The 18,644-nt window shown below is 50.0% G+C and overlaps 2 long non-coding RNA genes across 2 annotated transcripts in view; one reads left to right on the top strand and one right to left on the bottom strand.

Moving 5' to 3' along the window:
- Positions 1–499: 499 nt before the first annotated feature.
- Positions 500–18,644, top strand: part of LOC106634075 (uncharacterized) — a 41,270-nt gene continuing 23,125 nt past the window's right edge. Inside the window, exon 1 of the long non-coding RNA XR_004667852.3 lies at positions 500–586. This is a non-coding gene — a long non-coding RNA (uncharacterized LOC106634075). The remainder of the gene's footprint in view (positions 587–18,644) is intronic.
- On the bottom strand, positions 3,999–17,745 carry LOC130541014 (uncharacterized). The gene is made up of 2 exons (XR_008955060.2): positions 15,752–17,745; positions 3,999–4,502 (listed from the first exon to the last, which is right to left on the bottom strand). It is a non-coding gene; the product is annotated as an uncharacterized LOC130541014 (long non-coding RNA).

Genomic DNA, 18,644 nt, shown 5'->3' with positions numbered 1-18,644 from the left:
GACAGGGTTTCACCACGTTGACCAGGCTGGTCTCAAACTCCTGACCTCAAGTGATCTGCCCGCCTCAGCTTCCTAAAGTGCTGGGGATTACAGGCGTGATGCTTGGCCAAGAGTCAGCCAATGTTTAAAAAACAATGTATGTTTAAAAAACATTGTATTTGGCCGGGCGTCATGGCTCACGCCTATAATCCCAGCACTTTGGGAGGCTGAGGCGGGTGAATTACTGGAGGTCAGGATTTCAAGACCAGCCTGGCCAACACGGCAAAACCCCGTCTCTACTAAAAATACAAAATTAGCTGGGCGTGGTGGCATGCGCCTGTAATCCCGGTTACTCGGGAGGCTGAGGCAGGAGACTCCTTTGGATCCGGGAGGCAGAGGTTGCAGTGAGCTGAGGTCACGCCATTGCACTCCAGCCTGGGCAAAAAGAGCGAAACTTCGTCTCAAAAGAACAAACAACAACAACAACAAAAATTGTATTTTATTTATTACAGAGATGAGAAGTCTTGTCATGTTGCCCGGGCTGGTCTCCAACTCTTGGGCTCAAGACATCCTCCTGCTTCGGGCTCCCTCAGTGCTGAGATTTCAGGTGAGCACTACCTCGCCCAGCCTAAAAACATTTTTCAATAGATTTTCTAGTTACCCAAAGTGATACAGGATTCCCTCTGGGAAGCTAAAGCCCTTCCTGTCCCTCCTTATCTCAATTCCGAGATGATGGTGGGGAGGGTCTCCTTTCATCCTACCCTCTTTGCCTTCAAAAGCATGTCTACACATGCCTAAGGGGTCTCTGGGTTTCTAGCTGGGTCATAAACTTCTCCTGTCTGGGCTGGGCACAGTGGCTCATGCCAATAATCCCAGCACTTTGGGAGGACAAGGTGGGAGGATCACTTAAGGTCAGGAGTTCGAGACCAGCCTGGTCAACATGGAGTGACCCTGTCTCTACTAAAAATACAAAAATTAGCTGGGTGTGGTGGCACGCGCCTGTAGCTACTTGGGAGGCTGAGGCATGAGAATCGTTTGAACCCAGGAGGCAGAGGTTGCAGTGAGCTGAGATGGTGCCACTGCACTCCAGCCTGGGCAACAGAGCAAGACTCCATCTCAAAAAACAAAAACAAAAACACAACAACAAAAAACTTACCCTGTCTGGGCCTCAGTTGCCTCGTCTCTAAAATGGTTTTAATGGTCATTGAACCACCTTCCAGGGTGTCTGTGAGTTGCACAAAAAGCTGGTCTGGGCAGGGCCCCACACCTGAGTGGAATTGGGGGTCTTCTCTGGTGGTTTATACATCTTGGTAGGAAAACACACCAGGTGTGGATGATCCTGCTGTTTCCTTAGTTCAAGGGCTTGGTGCACAGTGGGTATGTGTGGGCTAATGCTGCCGGTGCACCCACTGTGTCTGCATTTGAATAATGTGCGTGCACTGAGCTGTTTCCACGTGGGGCCCAGTGGCTTCCCGTAGACCAGGATTTCTCAACGTCAGCACTCTTGACATTTGGGGCCACATCATTTTTTGCTCTGGGGGACTGTCCTGTGCCTTGTAGGATTTTTTTTTTTTTTTTTTTTTTTTTTTGCAGGGGAGATGAGGTCTTGCTATGTTGCCCAGGCTGGCCGTGGACTCCTGGCCTCAAGTGATCCTCCTGCCTTGACTTCCCGAAGTGCTGGGATCACAGGCCTTAGCCACCTTGCCCAGTCCCTTGTAGGACATTGAGCGTCCCTGAACTGGACCCACTAAATGCCAGGAGTACCCCTGCCCCCATTTTTTTTTTTTTTTTTTGAGATGGAGTCTCACTCTGTCACCCAGGCTGGAGTGAGGTGGAATGATCTTGGCTCACTGCAACCTCTGCCTCCCAGGTTCAAGTGATTCCCCCACCTCAGCCTCTTGAGTAGCTGGGATTACAGGCACTAACCACCACACCTGGCTAATTTTTGTATTTTTAGTAGAGATGGAGTTTTCCCCATATTGGCCACGCTGGTCTCGAACTCCTCACCTCAAGTGATCCGCCCACTTTGGTCTCCCAAAGTGCTGGGGTTACAAGTGTGAGTCACTGTGTCTGGCCCCCTGCCCCAATTTTACAGCCAGAAATACCTTCAGACATTGCCAAATGTCTCCTGGGTGACAGAGTTACCCTCATTGAGACCCATTGCTGTGTACACTTCTGGGAGGTACACATACAGGTCAGAAACAGACCCTGATAGAGGGTTGGAGGGCAAGTGGTTTATTTGGGAAATGAACACAGGAAACCTGGGGAGGGGAGACGAGAGATGACAAGGGATATCAAACAGGTTGTCACTATGGAAAACTGGAGCCTGATCCCTCCAGGGGTCTCTGGGAGACTGTGGATTAGGCATCTGCTGGGGAGGGAGCTGGGGTATTTATCCACCAACTCATTCCATTTCTGGCTCAGGGCTACTCCCAGGGATGTCAATTTCCCACACTCTGTCTCCTGTTCAAAAGTACACTGAAGTGATCAGGTCCCAGATGTGGCCAGGGTCCAGCGAGACATCTCTGCAGCGGTTTCTGTTCCTTTTTGTGCGAGCCCACCCGGGCTTTTGGTCTCTTCGGGCTGTGCGAGCCCACCCGGATTGTCTGCAGCCGGCTGTGTGTATATTTGGTGTGCCAGTGTGTGTTTATCTGCCATGCATGTGTTTGCGTCTGTATTTATCTGGCACAAGTGTGCTTGTCTTTGTTTTCCCTTCTGCTCCATCTCCACGAATGTGGGGGAAACTTCTGTTTTTAATCAGGGGCCAGGGAACTGTCTTACTGCCACATTAGCAACTGTGTTATTAATGAGGCCGATCGGAAGTGATTTTTCGTACTTGCCCCGAGGTCTGAGTCAAGGCACCATGCCCAAAGCTCTCCCAGAGGGTAGCCTCAAAGCCCTGCCAGCTTCTTGTATGCCCAACAGGAAAACTGAGGCACAGTCAGGGAAAGGGAGTTAACACCTATTGGAAACTGATTATCTGCAAAGCATTTCACATGCATAAATGCTTAATGAGTTCTTATGCCTACTACATATAAGGAAAGGAATTCATGTTCCCATTTACTGATGAGGAAGCTGAGGCTGGGGTGAGGTCCAGAGCTCTTGTGGAAGCTGATGGCTCTGGGGTCTCCAATACCCATTTCTTTGTTCCTTTCAAATGGCAACCATTCTTGTGCGTTTGTGGTGGGAAGGGGACAGGGCAGGGTATCACTCTGTTGCCCAGGCTGGAGTGCAGTGGCACAATCTCAGCTCACTGCAACCTCTGCCTCCCGTCTCATGGGTTCAAGGGATTCTCCTGCCTCAGCCTCCCAAGTAGCTGGGATTAGAGGTGTGCGCCACCATGCCTGGCTAATCTTTGTATTTTTGGTAGACACAGGGTTTCACCATGTTGACCAGGCTGGTCTCTGTCACGCGCGTCCGTGTGAAAAGGGTCCACCAAAACAGGCTTTGTGTGAGCAATAAAGCTTTTTTTGGGTGCAGGCAGGGCTGAGTCCGAAAAGAGAGTCAGCAAAGGGTGATGGGATTATCATTAGTTCTTATAGGTTTGGGATAGGTGGTGGAGTTAGGTGCAATTTTTTTTTTTCTGAGACTGAGTCTCGCTCTGTCGCCCAGGCTGGAGTGCAGTGGCGCAATCTTGGCTCACTGCAAGCTCCATCTCCCAGGTTCACGCCATTCTCCTGGCTCAGCCTCCCAAGTAGCTGGGACTACAGGCGCCCACCACCATGCCTGGTTAATTTTTTGTATTTTTAGTAGAGACGGGGTTTCACCATGTTAGCCAGGATGGTCTCGATCTCCTGACCTCGTGGTCCACCCACCTCGGCCTCGCAAAGTGCTGGGATTACAGGCGTGAGCCACCGCGCCCGGCCAGGAGCAATTTTTTTGCAGGCAGGGGGTGGATCATACAAAGTACATTCTCAAGTTGGGTGGGGAGAATATTACAATCTACCTTCTCAAGGGTGGGGAGGGTGTATCCTACAAAGTACATTCATAAGGGCAGGGGCATATCACAAAGTACATTATTGCAAGGGCGGGGAGGGTATATTGTCACAAAGTCAGTTGAACAGTTAGGGTTGGGCAGGAGCAAATCACGATGGTGGGATGTCATCAGTTAAGGCAGGAACTGGCTATTTTCACTTCTTTTGTGGATCTTCAGTTGCTTCAGGCCATCTGGATTGATATGCAGGTCACAGGGGATATGATGGCTTAGCTTGGGCTCAGAGGCCTGACAGCCTCGAACTCCTGACCTCAAGTGATTTGCCTGCCTTGGCCTCCCAAAGTGCTGGGATTACAGGCATAAACCACCATGCCTGGCCTCAGATGGCAACCATTCTTAAAGCTCTCCAGGACTGTTGGTGCTCAGAAGTGCCTCAGTTTCCCCTTCTGGTTACATGAGTCCTTCCCAGCAAACCAGCCCTCAGCAAACCAGCCCTTGGGTGTCTGAAGAATCCCTGCTGCTTGGCAGGGTGCCGGGGTTCTTGTACTTTCCTCCTGTGGATGCTCCAGGCCCAGGGGCCTGGCTGGCTCTGTGAACACAGATATTAATTAGCATTCATTAAAAACCCCTGTGCGGTGACAGCGGCTCTGGTAGATCCTCAGGCTCTGAAATACCTAGAAGCTGACTGGGGTCCCCAGAGCGTGGCAGTTGCTGCCTGGACCAAGAGCAGGGCCTATGGGCAGCGCCACCTGAAATGTCTTTTGTCGTTTTTTTGAGATGCAGTCTCGCCATGTTGCCCAGGCCAGTCTCGAACTCCTGACCTTGTGATCTGCCTGCCTCGGCCTCTCAAAGTGCTGGGATTACAGGTGTGAGCCACCACGCCCGGCCTACCTGGAAGGTCTTAATCAGTCAGGGCTTCTCCCTGGCCCAGTCCTGGGGGACTAGGCTGCAGTCCCTGTTTCTCCCTATGGCTATGGAACATTTGTGCTGAAAGAGACCCTCACTCCAACGCCCAGGAGATGGAGCCCGTGGTCCCCCAGAGGGTCCCATGGTCAGCTACCGAGGCTCAAGTCCCTGCTCTGGCACCCACCTGACCTCAGGCAAGTTGCTTACTCGCTCCTTGCCTCTGTTTCCTCATCTATAACATGAAGCTATTTTCTGCCTTGCAAGGTTATTGGAATACATAAATGACCGTGTGCGTTTCATGTCATATACACGTAAGGGCTCAGCAGCCACTGAGACCAGCTCTGCCTCTTACCAGCGGTGTGATCCGCTCACAGGGAATCCATGTACCTGGGTATCAGTTTTCTGTCTGTAAAATGGGGCTATCGACTGGGCACGGTGGCTCATACCTGTAATCCCAGCACTTTGGGAGGCCAAGGCCGGCAGATCACCAGAGGTCAGGAGTTGGAGACCAGCCTGGCCAACATGGCAAAACCCCGTCTCTACTAAAAATACAAAAATTACCCGGGCGTGGTGGCACTTGCCTGTAGTCCCAGCTACTCAGGAGGCTGAGGCAGGAGAATCGCTTGAACCCGGGAGGCAGAAGTTGCAGTGAGCCAAGATCGCACCATTTCACTCCAGCCCGGGTGACAGAGCGAGACTGTGTCTCGAAAAAAAAAAAAGATATGTTGATTCAGGTGTGGTGGCTCATGCCTGTTCCCAGGCTAAAATTTGAATTTTGAGAGGCTAAGGCAGGAGGATTGCTTGAGGTCAGGAGTTTGAGGTTGGTCTGGGCAACCCTATCTCTATTAAAAACACAGCAAGACCCTATCTCTATTAAAAACAAACAAACAAACAAACAAACAACAAAAAACAGAAGGCTGAGTGTAGTGGCTCATGCCTGTAATCCCAGCATTTGGGGAGGCTGAGGTGGGTGGATTGCTTGAGGTCAGGAGTTTGAGACCAGCCTAGGCAACATGGTGAAACTCTGTCTCTACCAAAAATACAAAAATTAGCTGGGCATGGTGGCATGCAGGAGGCAGAGGTTGCAGTGAGTGGAGATCATGTCACTGCACTCCAGCCTGGGCGACAGAGCGAGAGTGTCTCAAAAAAAAAAAAAAAAAAAAAATGAAGTCCTAACCCTGGGTTCTCCTGAATGAATTATTTGGAAACAGGGTCTTTGCAGATGTAATCAGTTAAGTTAATGTGAGGTCACATTGGATTAGGGTGGGCTCTAAATCCAATATGGCTGGTGTCTTTATTTATTTATTTAATTTTTTTTTTTTTTTAGACAGGGTCTTGCTCTGTTGTCCAGGCTGGAGTGCAGTGGTGCAATCATAGCTCACTGCAGCCTCAATATCCAGGGCTCAGGGGATCCTCCCACCTCAGTCTCCCAAGTAGCTAAGACTACAGGTGAGCACCACCATGCTTGGCTAATTTTGTGTATTGTTTTGTAGAGACGGGGTTTTGCTATGTTGCCCAGGCTGGTCTTGAACCCCTGGGCTCAAGCGATCCTCCCACTTTGGCCTCCCAAAGTGCTGGGATTACATGTGTGAACTACTGTACCTGGCTGCTCTTCACTTTTTTTTTTTAATTTTTGGGACGGAGTCTCACACTGTCGCCCAGGCTGGAGTGCAAGTGGTGCGATCCTGGCTCACTGCAACCTCTGCCTCCCGCGTTCAAGCGATTCTCCTGTCTCAGCCTCCTGAGTAGCTGGGACTACAAACGCATACCACCAAGCCCGGCTAATTTTTGTATTTTTAGTAGAGACAGGGTTTTGCCATGTTGGCCAGGCTGGCCTCAAACTCCTGACCTCAAGTGATCCACCTGCCTCAGCCTCCCAAAGTGCTGGGATTACAGACATGAGCCATTGCACTCGGCCTGCACTTCATGTTTTAATGCACTCTGCCAAGCTGCTCCCCAAAAGTGCTGTGCACATTACACTCCCTTCCAAATGGAACCTTTCTAAGAATTTATTTCAAATATAGGTCATAGCTGCCCAGCGGTGCTGCATTCTGGTCATAATAGTGGTTTTGTCCAGAGTGAGAGAGGTGCGGAGGCTTTCTTTATTTTGTTTTATTTTATTTTTTAAAAGATGGGGTCTCTCTCTGTCACTCAGGTTGGAGTGCAGTGGTGCGATCATAGCTCACTGCAGCCTCAAACTCCTGGGCTCAAGTGATCCTCCCATCTCAGCCTCCCAAATAGCTGGGCCTATAGGCATGCACTACCATGCTCAGCTAATTCTTTTGTTGTTGTTGTTGAGACAGAGCCTTGCTCTGTCGCCCAGGCTGGAGTGCAGTGGCACAATCTCGGCTCACTGCAAGCTCCGCCTCCCAGGTTTGTGCCATTCTCCTGCCTTGGCCTCTCGAGTAGCTGAGACTACAGGCGCCCGCCACCACACCCTGCTAATTTTGTTTTGTATTTTTAGTAGAGACGGGGTTTTACCATGTTAGCCAGGATGGTCTCAATCTCCTGACCTTGTGATCTGCCCACCTCGGCCTCCCAAAGTGCTGAGATTACAGGCGTGAGCCACCACACCCGGCCAATTCTTTTTTTTAGAGATGGGATCTCACTATGATGCCCAGGCTGGCCTTTTTTTTTTTTCTTTTTTTTTGACGTGGAGTCTCGCTTTGTTGCCCAGACTGGAGTGCGGTGACATGATCTCGGCTCACTGCAGCCTCTGCTTCCTGGGTTCAATTGATTCTCCTGCCTCAGCTTCCCAACTAGTTGGGACTACAGGCATGAGCCACCATGCCCAGCTAATTTTTTTATTTTTAGTAGAGATGAGGTTTCACCATGTTGGCCAGGCTGGTCTTGAACTCCTGGCCTCAAATGATCCTCCTGCCTCTGCCTCACAAAGCACTGGATTACAGGCATGAGCCACCGTGCCTGGCTTTGCAGAGGCTTTCTTAACCTGTTCCTTGGGTGTTGAGTCCCTCTCTGGTTTGCCTGAACTCCAAAGGGGCTGGGAGATCTAGGATATGGTTGATCTGAGAGATGATCTCAGTAAGCATGGGTAGGGGAGAAGGAGAGTGAGGAAGGGAAGGGCAGGTAGCCAATGAAGGGTGTTTACGAGCCAGTTTCCACTGTGGGCAACTCAATTATGCTGGAGAATGCTGAAATCAAATAGAGCACACTCTTCAGAGGGTGCCCACCTAGGGGCGAGGGAGCTGGGATATTTATCCACCAACTCCCATCAGCCATTGCTCAAGGTCTGCTCCAGGAGAGTGTTTGTTCTCCATACTTTCCACCCACTCAGCAGCCAGAGCCACTTCTCGGGAGCTGGTTCTTAGAAGCTGTGGGGTCAGCGTGCCCAGGAGTGCGTGGGGGACATGAGTGGGTGTTGACATTCTGGGGAGGGGGAGACAGAGGATAAAAAGAACAAATAAAGCATAGAGCATGTTCAAAAGGGGCCGGGCGCAGTGGCTCACACCTGTAATCCCAGCAATTTGGGAGGCCAAGACAAGCGGATCACTTGGGATCAGGAGTTTGAGACCAGCCTGGCCAACCTGGTGAAACTCCCTCTCTACTAAAAAAAAATACAAAAATTAGCCAGGTGGTGGTGTGCACCTGTAATCCCAGCTACTCAGGAGGCTGAGGTGGGAGAATCGATTGAACCCGGGAGGCGGAGGTTGCAGTGAGCCGAGATCACGCACCTGCACCCCAGCCTGGGCGACAGAGTAAGACCCTGTCTCAACAAAACAAAACAAAACAAAACAAAACAAAAACAAAAAGGGGTAAGTGTTGGGGACAAAAAGAAAATTAGACCAGCCCAAGATAAGGCGAAGAGGCTGTGGGGGAAGGTTCCTAGCATCCAACTTGGCACCCAGTAGGCGACAATAAATGTTCTGTTGCTTCTCTCTGGTCCATGGGGTGAAGGAGAGAGAGAGAGAGAATGCCCTGGTGTAGTGGGAGCCTGGGCAGGGGAGGAGGAAAGTGGGGAGGGAGCCAGTGTTAATGATGCTGAAAAGTAATCGGCCCTTCTCTCTGGGAGGCGGTGAAACTCTAATTAGAATGAAAATGTAGTTTAATGAGGATGAAAACGGTAATTGTGCCAGGCAGCGCAGTTCAGAAGTGTCGCTTTCCCTTGGGGCACCTTGCTGGCCTCTGAGGCTCTGGGCATGGGTGAGAAGGACTCAGGGCTGGGAAGGCAGGGGATTGTCAGTGCCTCAGTTTCCCCCCAAAGGGTCCTCCCGCTGGCATGGGGTAAAGAGCCTGTGTAGAGCCCTACGTGCCCCTGGGGCTGGTTCCAGGTGCCCAGAGCAACGTTTTTCCATCCCACACTTTATTCCTATTAATAATACAACCATCCGTGGAACCATATCAGTGATGCCATTTATTGAGTGCCTACTATGTGCCAGGTACCATTCTAACCCCTTCACAGATGCTAACTCAGGTAATCCTTAAAATTATCCTCATTTTACAGATGGGAACACTGAGGCACAGATAAACCATAGACCCTGGTAGGGATATTTTAAAGAGTGGGTGAGGGCCGGGCATCGTGGCTCACACCTGTAATCCCAGCACTTTGGGAGGCTGAGGCGGGTGGATCACTTGAGGTCAGGAGTTCGAGACCAGCCTGAAAAACATGGCAAAACCCCATCTCTACTAAAAATACAAAATTAGCCGGATGTAGTGGTGCGTGTTTGTAGTCCCAGCTACTTGGGAGGCTGAGGCAGGAGAATAGCTTGAACTCAGGAGGCGGAGGTTGCAGTGAGCCGAGATTGTGCCACTGCACTCCAGCCTGGATGACAGAGAAGGACTCCGTCTCAAAAAAAAAAAAAAAAAAAGAGTGGGTGAGGAGAAAGGTGGAATACGGTAGCCAGGTGCCTCCTTCTTTCTTTTTTTTATTTTCTTTTTCTTTTTTTTCTTTTTTTTTTTTTTTTTTTGAGACAGTCTTGCTTTGTTGCTCAGGCTGGAGTGAAGTGGTGTGATCTTGGCTCACTGCAACCTTCGCCTGCTGAGTTCAAGCGATTCTCGTGCCTCAGCCTCTTGAGTAGCTGGGATTACAGGCATACACGACCACACCGGCTGATTTTTGTGTTTTTAGTAGAGATGGGGTTTTGCCATGTTGATCAGGCTGGTCTTGAACTCCTGGCCTCAAGTGATTTGCCTGCCTCGGCCTCCCAAAGTGCTGGGATTACAGGAGTGAGTCATTGTGCCCGGCCATCCTTCTTTCTTTAACCAGCTGGGTGCTAGGGGCATGAAGGAATTGCCAGCCATCGAGGCCAGGGGATCTTCTGCCTCCTCCTCCCCCTGGCCCAGGATCCTCACTATTTCGGTTCTTCACTTCTTTTTAATGCTCTAATCACGCCTCTCCACTCGAAGGTGGGCGTGGCTAGACGATTGGTGGGCGTAGCTAGATGAGAGGGCGTGGTATATGTACAGTGGGCGTGGTTTGATACACAGTGGTCGTGGCTAGAAGCGCATTCTGCGTGGCAGAATTTACCAACCCATCTTAACTTGGAGGAATCAGAAACGAGCCATAGCAGTAAACTACAGAACCCAGACACAAAGCCGTGGCTTCTGGCCCCAGGGCCTGAGCTTTCTTGCCATGGAAAGCTGAAGGGTTCTTCAAGTGTTCTGGGTAAGACTGAGGTTCATAAGATCTCAAAGCCTCTGCTTTTGTTTCTGGAGGAACCGCCAATAAAATGCAACCTGCAATGAGGCCTAGACAGAAGAGAAATGTTCATTGAGGCCAGCTGGGCAATAAAAGGAGATCTAGCTGGAGTCTCAGATCAGAGGAGATAGCCAGCCTGGGCAACATAGTGAGACCCCGTCCCTACAAAAATAATTTTTAAAAATTTATCTGGGCATGGTGGCACGCACCTGTAGTCCCAGCTACTCAGGAGGCTGAGGCAGGAGGATGGCTTGAGCCCAGGAGGTTGATGCTGCAGTGATTGCGGTGAGCTATTATGGTGCCACTGCATTCCAGCCTGGGCAACGGAGTGAGGCTCTATCTCAAGAAAAAAAAGATCAAGGGAGATTAGATTGTTTGCCACGTATATGGCAGACAAATCATTAAGAGCCTTAATATACAAAAAGCACATATGAATCAATAAGAAAAAAAAGACAAACATCCCAAATGTGAAATTGGCACAGGGCTTGAATAGGGGGTTCACAAAGGAATGAGAGAGCTTAACAAACCTCTGTAAAGATGCTCAATCTGACCGTTCAGCTGAAGAATCACTTTTCCTTGTCAAGCTTATGAGTGTGTGTGAAGTTTTGGGAATGCACACTTGAGCATGGTCATGGGAGTTTAAATTGACACAACTTTTTTTTTTTTAATTTTTTGAGACAGGGTCTCACTATGTCACCCATGCTGGAGTGCAGTGGCACAATCACGGCTCACTGCAGCCTCAACCTCCTAGGCTTAAGGAATCCTCCCACCTCAGCCTGCCAAATAGCTGACTACAGGTACACGTCACCACACCCAGCTAATTTTTTAAAAACTTTTTGTAAGATGGGGTCTCACGACTTGCCCAGGCTGGTCTCAAACTCCTGATCTCAAGTGATCCTCCCTCCTCGGCCACCCAAAGTGCTAGGATTACAGATGTGAGCCACCGCGCCCAGCCACAATACAACTTTCTTGGGACGGTGTTCTAGATATTAGTATTAAACCTTTAAGTGTGTGGATTCTCTGACCCAGCAAATCCACCTCTAGGAATTTATGTCAGGGAGATAATCAGTCAAATAGGTGGAGAACTATAAAGAATAGGCTGGGCACGGTGGCTCACGCCTGTAATCCCAGCACTTTGGGAGGCTGAGGCGGGCAGATCACCTGAGGTCAGGAGTTCGAGACCAGCTTGGCCAACATGGTGAAACGCCGTCTCTACTAAAAATACAAAAATCAGCCGGGCGTGGTGGCAGGCGCCTGTAATCCCAGCTACTTGGGAGGCTGAGGCAGGAGAATCACTTGAACCTGGGAGGCAGAGGTTGCAGTGAGCCGATATTGTACCATTGCACTCCAGCCTGGGGGACAAGAGCAAGACTTCGTCTCAAAAAAAGAAAAGAAAAGAATAACTAACACAGGGTGGTTAAGAGCTCTGGAATCAGACAGCCAGGGTTTGAATTCTGGCTTCACCACCTTCAAGCTGTGTGACCTAAGTCATATGGTTTATTGTTACAGTTCCCAGATTTTCTCATCAGTAAAATGGGCCTCTCATGAGGACTCCATGAGGCAAAGTGTGTGAAATGCTTAGCCTTCTGCCAGGCACATAGAGGGTGCTTGCTGTTACCATCATTAAGAAAAGCTTTAAAAGAGGCTGGAAACAATGGAGGTACCTGGGCTCTGGGGATTGGCTACATGCATAGTAGAAAATGAAAGTGGGCTGGGCATGGTGGCTCATGCCTGTTATCCCAGCACTTTGGGAGGCCCAGGTGGGAGGATCGCCTGAGCCCAGGAGTTCAAGACCAGCCTGGGCAACATAGCCAGATCCCAACTCTACAAAAACTAAAAAATTAGCCAGGCGTGGTGGCACATGTCTGTACTCCCAGCTACTTGGGAGGCTGAGGGGGGAGGATTGCTTGAGCCCAAGGAGGTGGAGGCTGCAGTGAGCGCATATTGCACCACTGCACTCCAACCTGGGTGACAGAATGAGACCCTGTCTCAACAAAGAAAAGGAAATTAAAAGCTGGGTGTGGTGGCTGACACCTGTAATCTCAGCACTTTGGGAGGCTGAGGTGGGCGGATCACTTGAGGTCACGAGTTCGAGACCAGCCTAGCCAACATGGTGAAACCCTGTCTCTACTAAAAATACAAAAATTAGCTGGGTGTGTTGGTGGGTGCCTGTAATCCCAGCTACTTGGGAGGCTGAGGCAGGAGAATCGCTTGAACCCAGGAGGTGAAAGTTGCAGTGAGCCGAGATCTCGCCACTGCACTCCAGCCTGGGTGATAAGGTGGCTCAGTCTCAAAAAAAAGAAAAGAAAATTCAAGTGCTAAAACTTATATTCATTGACACAGCGTGACCTCTGTGATATATTAATTTAAAAAAAAAGAAAACCAATTTCAAACATCATATATAACCACATCTTTCAAGCACTTTGATCACAAATCAAAGAATTAATTTTTTACATCGCAACGTAGGCCTTCTACCCAGGTTTGGAACTAAAACAAAAGTTTCAGGAAGTCATAGTCATATTTCTACTGTGCAGTGGGTTCTGATATTTTCTAGTCTCTTTTGTTCCATTTTAAAAGGCTGGTCGTTTTCGCAATTACAGTATTTTTCTCTTTAAGGTTCTGGTTAATGTAACCCAGACTCCCAGTGAAAAGGGTGTCTAGATAGTGACTAAGGAAAGGATGAAGGAAGACAGGGAAAGTGGTATTTCCAATCCACTAGGCTTGAATTTTTTTTTTTTTTTTTGAGACGGAGTTTTGCTTTTGTAGCCCAGGCTGGAGTGCAATGGCACGATCTTGGCTCACTGCAAGCTCCGCCTCCTGGGTTCAAGTGATTCTCCTGCCTCCGCCTCCCAAGTAGCTGGGATTACAGGCACGCACTACCATGCCTGGCTAATTTTTTTCTATTCTTCGTAGAGACGGGATTCTACTATGTCAGTCAGGCTGGTCTCGGACTCCTGACCTCAGGTGATTCAGCGGTCTCAGCCTCCCAAAGTGCTGGGATTACAGGTGTGAGCCACCAGGCCCGGCCCTCTAGCTTGATTTTATTTCCATTAGCGGTTGTAGTGTATATGTGTGCATCTGTCATCCCAGCATTTTAGGGGGCCAAGGCAGGCAGATCGCATGAGCCCAGGAATTTGAGACCAGCCTGGGCAACATGGTGAAACCCCATCTCTACAAAAAATGCAAAAATTAGCCAGGTGCAGTGGCATGCATCTGTAGTCCCAGCTACTGGGGAGGCTGAGGTGGGAGGATCACTTGACCTCAGAAGGTAGAGGCTGCAGTGAACCATGATCAGGTGCGACTGCACTCCAGCCTGGGCAACAAAGAGAGACCCTGTCTCAAAAAAAAAAAAAAAGTGTATATATGTGAACTCGTGTGTATGTGTGTGTGTGTGTATGTATGTGTGTGTGTATTTTCGAGATGGAGTCTTGCTCTTTCCCTCAGGCTGGAGTGCAGTGGCGAGATCTCGGTCACTGCAACCTCTGTCTCCCAGGTTCCAGCGATTCTCCTTCCTCAGCCCCCTGAGTAGGTGGGACTATAGGCGCACCACCAAGCCCGGCTAATTTTTTTTTTTTTTTTAATAGAGACGGTGTTTCGCCATGTTGGCCAGGGTGGTCTCGAACTCCTGACCTCAGGTGATCCACCAGCCTCTGCCTCCTACAGTGTTGGGATTACAGGCGTGAGCCACCGCGCCCAGCCAGTGCATGTGTCTTTGCATATTGTGTGTATGACCAGGCTGAGACACGTGAGGTATTTGCTTCAGACTGGCTTTGGGTATATAATTGTGTGGTTTTTTTTTTATTTCTTTCTTTCTTTCTGTCTGTCTTTCTTTCTCTTTCTTTTCTTTCCTTCCTTCCTTCCTTCCTTTCTTTCTCTCTCTCTCTCTTTCTTTTTTTTGTAGAGACAGGGGCTCACTTTGCCACCTAGGCTGGTCTCGAACTCTTTGCTTCAAGCAATCCTCCCACCTTGGCCTCCTGAAGTGCTGGGATGACAGGTGTGAGCCACCATGCTCAGGCCTTGGGTGCATAATTTAAGAGGGTATCAAAAAACTTAGTCATTGAGATAAATATTTTAATGAAATATATTTTTGAAAATTAAGCCTGGGTGCAGTGGTTCACGCCTGTAATCCTAGCTCCTTGGGGGACCGAGGCAGGTGGGTCATCTAAGGTCAGGAGTTTGAGACCAGGCTGACCAACGTGGTAAAACCCTGTCTCTACTAAAAATACAAAAATTAGCCAGGCGTGGTGGCGTGCGCCTGTAATTCCAGCTACTAGGGAGGCTGAGGCATGATAATCGCTTGAACCCAGGAGGCAGAGGTTGCAGTGAGCTGAGATCGTGCCACTGCACTCCAGCCTGGGTGACAGAGGGAGGCCCTGCCTCAAAAAAAAAAAAAAAAAAAAAAAAAAAAAGAATGAATCACTCTTTTGCAGCAACGTGGATAGAGCTGAAGGCCATTGTCTTAAGTGAAACTAACCAGACACAGAAAGTCAAACACTGCATGTTCTCACTCCTAAGTGGGTGCTGAAATTAAGCACACATGGACATAGAGAATGAAAAGATGGACAGTAGAGACTCAGAAGGGTGAGGGGGTGGATGATGAGAAATTTCTTTTTTTTTCCCCCAAGACAGAGTCTTGCTCTGTCGCCCAGCTGGAGTGCAGTGGCGTGATCTAAGCTCTTTGCAACCTCCACCACCCAGGTTCAAGCAATTCTCCTGCCTCAGCCTCCCGAGTGGCTGGGATTACAGGCGCCCGCCACCACACCCGGCTAAGAGTGTGTGTGTGTGTACAGGCGCCCGCCACCACACCCGGCTAAGTGTGTGTGTGTGTGTGTGTGTGTGTGTGTGTTTAGTAGAGACGGGGTTTCACCATGTTGGCCAGGCTGGTCGCAAACTCCTGGGGTTACAGGCGTGAGTCACCGCACCTAGCCTCTTTTTTTTTTTTTTTTTTTTTTTTGAGACGGAGTCTTGCTCTGTCGCCCAGGTTGGAGTGCAGTGGCGCGATCTCGGCTCACTGCAAGCTCCGCCTCCTGGGTTGACGCCATTCTCCTGCCTCAGCCTCCCGAGTAGCTGGGACTACAGGCGCCCGCCACCACGCCTGGCTAATTTTTTGTATTTTTAGTAGAGACGGGGTTTCACCGTGTTAGCCAGGATGGTCTCAATCTCCTGACCCTGTGATCCGCCGGTCTTCGCCTCCCAAAGTGCTGGGATTACAGGCGTGAGCCACCGCGCCCAGCTTTTTTTTTTTTTTTTTTTTTAATATAGTGATGCGGTCTTACCATGTTGTCCAGGCTGTTCTCAAGCTCCTGGGCTCAAGCGATCCTCCTGTCTTGCCCTCCCAAAGTGCTGGGTTTGCAGGCCTGAGCCACTGCGCCTGGCCGTGGTAACTCTTGAATGGGGGAAGAGTGGGCACAGACAGGCCCCACGATGGTCCAGCCTCCAAAGTGCAGCCGCCTGGGTCTTCCCCTCCAGCCTCCGGGACAAGGGGAATCTCAGTGGCTGAAACTTCTGGGGATGGAGAAGGAGCGGCATCCGGGGAGGGTGAGCCGAGCCCGGCGTGCGGCTCCGGAGGAGGCTCCGCCCGGCTCGGGTCCCCTCCCAGGGGCTGGGCTGGCGGGAAGGGCCCGGACTGCCGGGCAGGCAGAAACGGAGCCTGGGAGTCTGCTATCGACCGCCTGGGCGGCGGTAGGGAAGCTTTTAGATCTGCCCGCTCGTCCCGGAGGGGGGCAAGGGCGAGGCTCCCCCTCCCCTAAAGAGGGGAGGCCCGGGGGGTTTCCTGTCACCCCTACAGGCCACCCACCAGCAAGGCTTGCAGGCTAGCCTCCGAACTGAGCCCAAAATCCGGTTGCTGGAATTGGAATTACTTTTCCTGGAACTTTATTGAGAGTTAATTTACATGCGGTGAAGTCCCAAGCCTGCACATATTATTTGCATGCACGACCCCGTGTCTCCACCCCATCAAAGTAAGGAACACTTCCATTCAGATGGCCCAGAAATCAATGTCCCTTCATCCATTCCCCACCCACAGCCACTCCACTGATTTTTTTTTTTTTGAGATGGAGTTTCGCTCTTGTTGCCCAGGCTGGAGTGCAATGGCACGATCTGGGCTCACCGCAACCTCTGCCTCCCGGGTTCTAGCGATTCTCCTGCCTCAGCCTCCTGAGTAGTTGGGATTACAGGCATGCACCACCATGCCCAGCTAATTTTTGTATTTTTAGTAGAGATGGGGTTTCACCATGCTGATCAGGCTGGTCTCAAACTCCCAACCTTAGATGATCCGCCCGCCTCGGCCTCCCAAAGCACTGGGATTACAGGTGTGAGCCACCACGCCCGGCCTGATTTTTCTTTTCTTTTCTTTTCTTTTTTTTTTTTTTGTTTTTGTTTTTTGAGACAGAGTCTCGCTCTGTCAGCCAGGCTGGAGTGTAGTGGTGCAATCTCGGCTCACTGCAAGCTCTGCCTCCCAGGTTCATGCCATTCTTCTGCCTCAGCCTCCCGACAAGCTGGGACTACAGGCGCCGGCCACCACGCCCGGCTAATTTTTTTTTTGTATTATTCAGTAGAGACGGGGTTTCATCATGTTAGCCAGGATGGTCTCGATCTCCTGACCTCGTGATCTGCCTGCCTCGGCCTCCCAAAGTGCTGGGATTACAGGCGTGAGCCACCGTGCCTGGCCTCTTTTCTTTTCTTTTTAGAAACAGGGTCTTGCTCTGTTGCCCAGGCTGGAGTGCAGTGGTGCAACCATAGCTCACCGAAGCCTCTACCTCCTAGGCTCAAGCGATTCTCCTGTCTCAGCCTCTGAGTAGCTGGAACTACAGGCCCTTACCGCCAAGCCCAGCTAATTTTTGTATTTTTTGTAGAGACAGACAGGGTCTTGCTGTTATCCAGGCTGATGTTGAATTCCTGGCCTCAAGCAATCCTCCTGTCTCAGCCTCCCAAAGTGCTGAGATTACAGGTGTGAGCCACAGGGTCGGGCCCACTATCCTGAATTCTTTTTGTGTGTGTGACAGTTTCACTCTGTTGCCCAGGCTGGAGTGCAGTGGCGCGATCTCAGCTCACTGCACCCTCCACCTCCCAGGGTCAAGCGATTCTCATGTCTCAGTCTCCAAAGTAGCTGAAATTACAGGCACACGCCACCACACCCCACTGATTTTTGTATTTTTTGTAAAGATGGGGTTTTGACATGTTGGCCAAGCTGGTCTTAAAGTCCTGGCCTCAAGTGATCTGCCCACCTCGGCCTCCCAAAGTGCTGGGATTATAGGCGTGAGTCACTGCACCTGGCTACTATTCTGATTTCTATCACCCTAGATTAGTTGAGCCTTTTGCAAAATTTCAGATAAATAAAATCACACAGTGTGGTCTCTCTTCCACTCAGCATCATGCATTCTGAGATTTATCAACATTGTGTGAATTAGTAGTTTGTTCCTTTTTGTTGCTAAGAATTACTACATCCTATGGATGGGCCTTAATTTATATTCTCCTGTCTGTAGATATTTTTATTGTTTCCAGTTTTTCAGCAATAATTGAACAAATCTGCTATGAACATTTGCCAACAAGTCTTTATATGGATATATTCTTTCATTTCTCTTGGGTAAATGTATAGCAATGGAATTGCTGGGATGAATGGTAAGTCTAACTTTATTTTTTAAAATTAATTATTTTATATATTTTTTGAGATGGAGTCTCACTCTGTCACCCAGGCTGGCCTGCAGTGGCGTGATCTTGGCTCACTGCAACCCCCACTTCCCTGGTTCAAGCGATTCCCCTGCCTCAGCCTCATGAGTAGCTGGGATTACAGGTGCCCACCACCACACCCGGCTAATTTCTTTTGTATTTTTAGTAGAGACGAGGTTTCACCATGTTGGCCAGACTGGTCTCGAACTCCTGACCTCAGGTAATCTGCCTGCCTTGGCCTCCCAACGTAACTTTATTTTAAAAACTGTTTTCCGGCTAGGCGCGGTGGTTCACGCCTGTAATCCCAGCACTTTGGGAGGCTGAGGTGGGCAGATCATGAGGTCAGGAGATCTAGACCATCTTGGCCAACATGGTGAAACCCCGTCTCTACTAAAATTACAAAAGATTAGCTCGGCGTGGTGGTTCGTGCCTGTAGTCCCAGCTACTCCAGAGGCTGAGGCAAGAGAATCGCTTGAACCTGGGAAGCGGAGGTGGCAGTGC

The sequence above is a fragment of the Pan paniscus genome, chromosome 20, assembly GCF_029289425.2.
Source record: "Pan paniscus chromosome 20, NHGRI_mPanPan1-v2.0_pri, whole genome shotgun sequence".
NCBI classification, from domain to species: domain Eukaryota; kingdom Metazoa; phylum Chordata; class Mammalia; order Primates; family Hominidae; genus Pan; species Pan paniscus.
The sequence above is the reverse complement of the archived record's forward strand: the minus strand, read 5'-3'. Positions and strand labels throughout refer to the sequence as shown.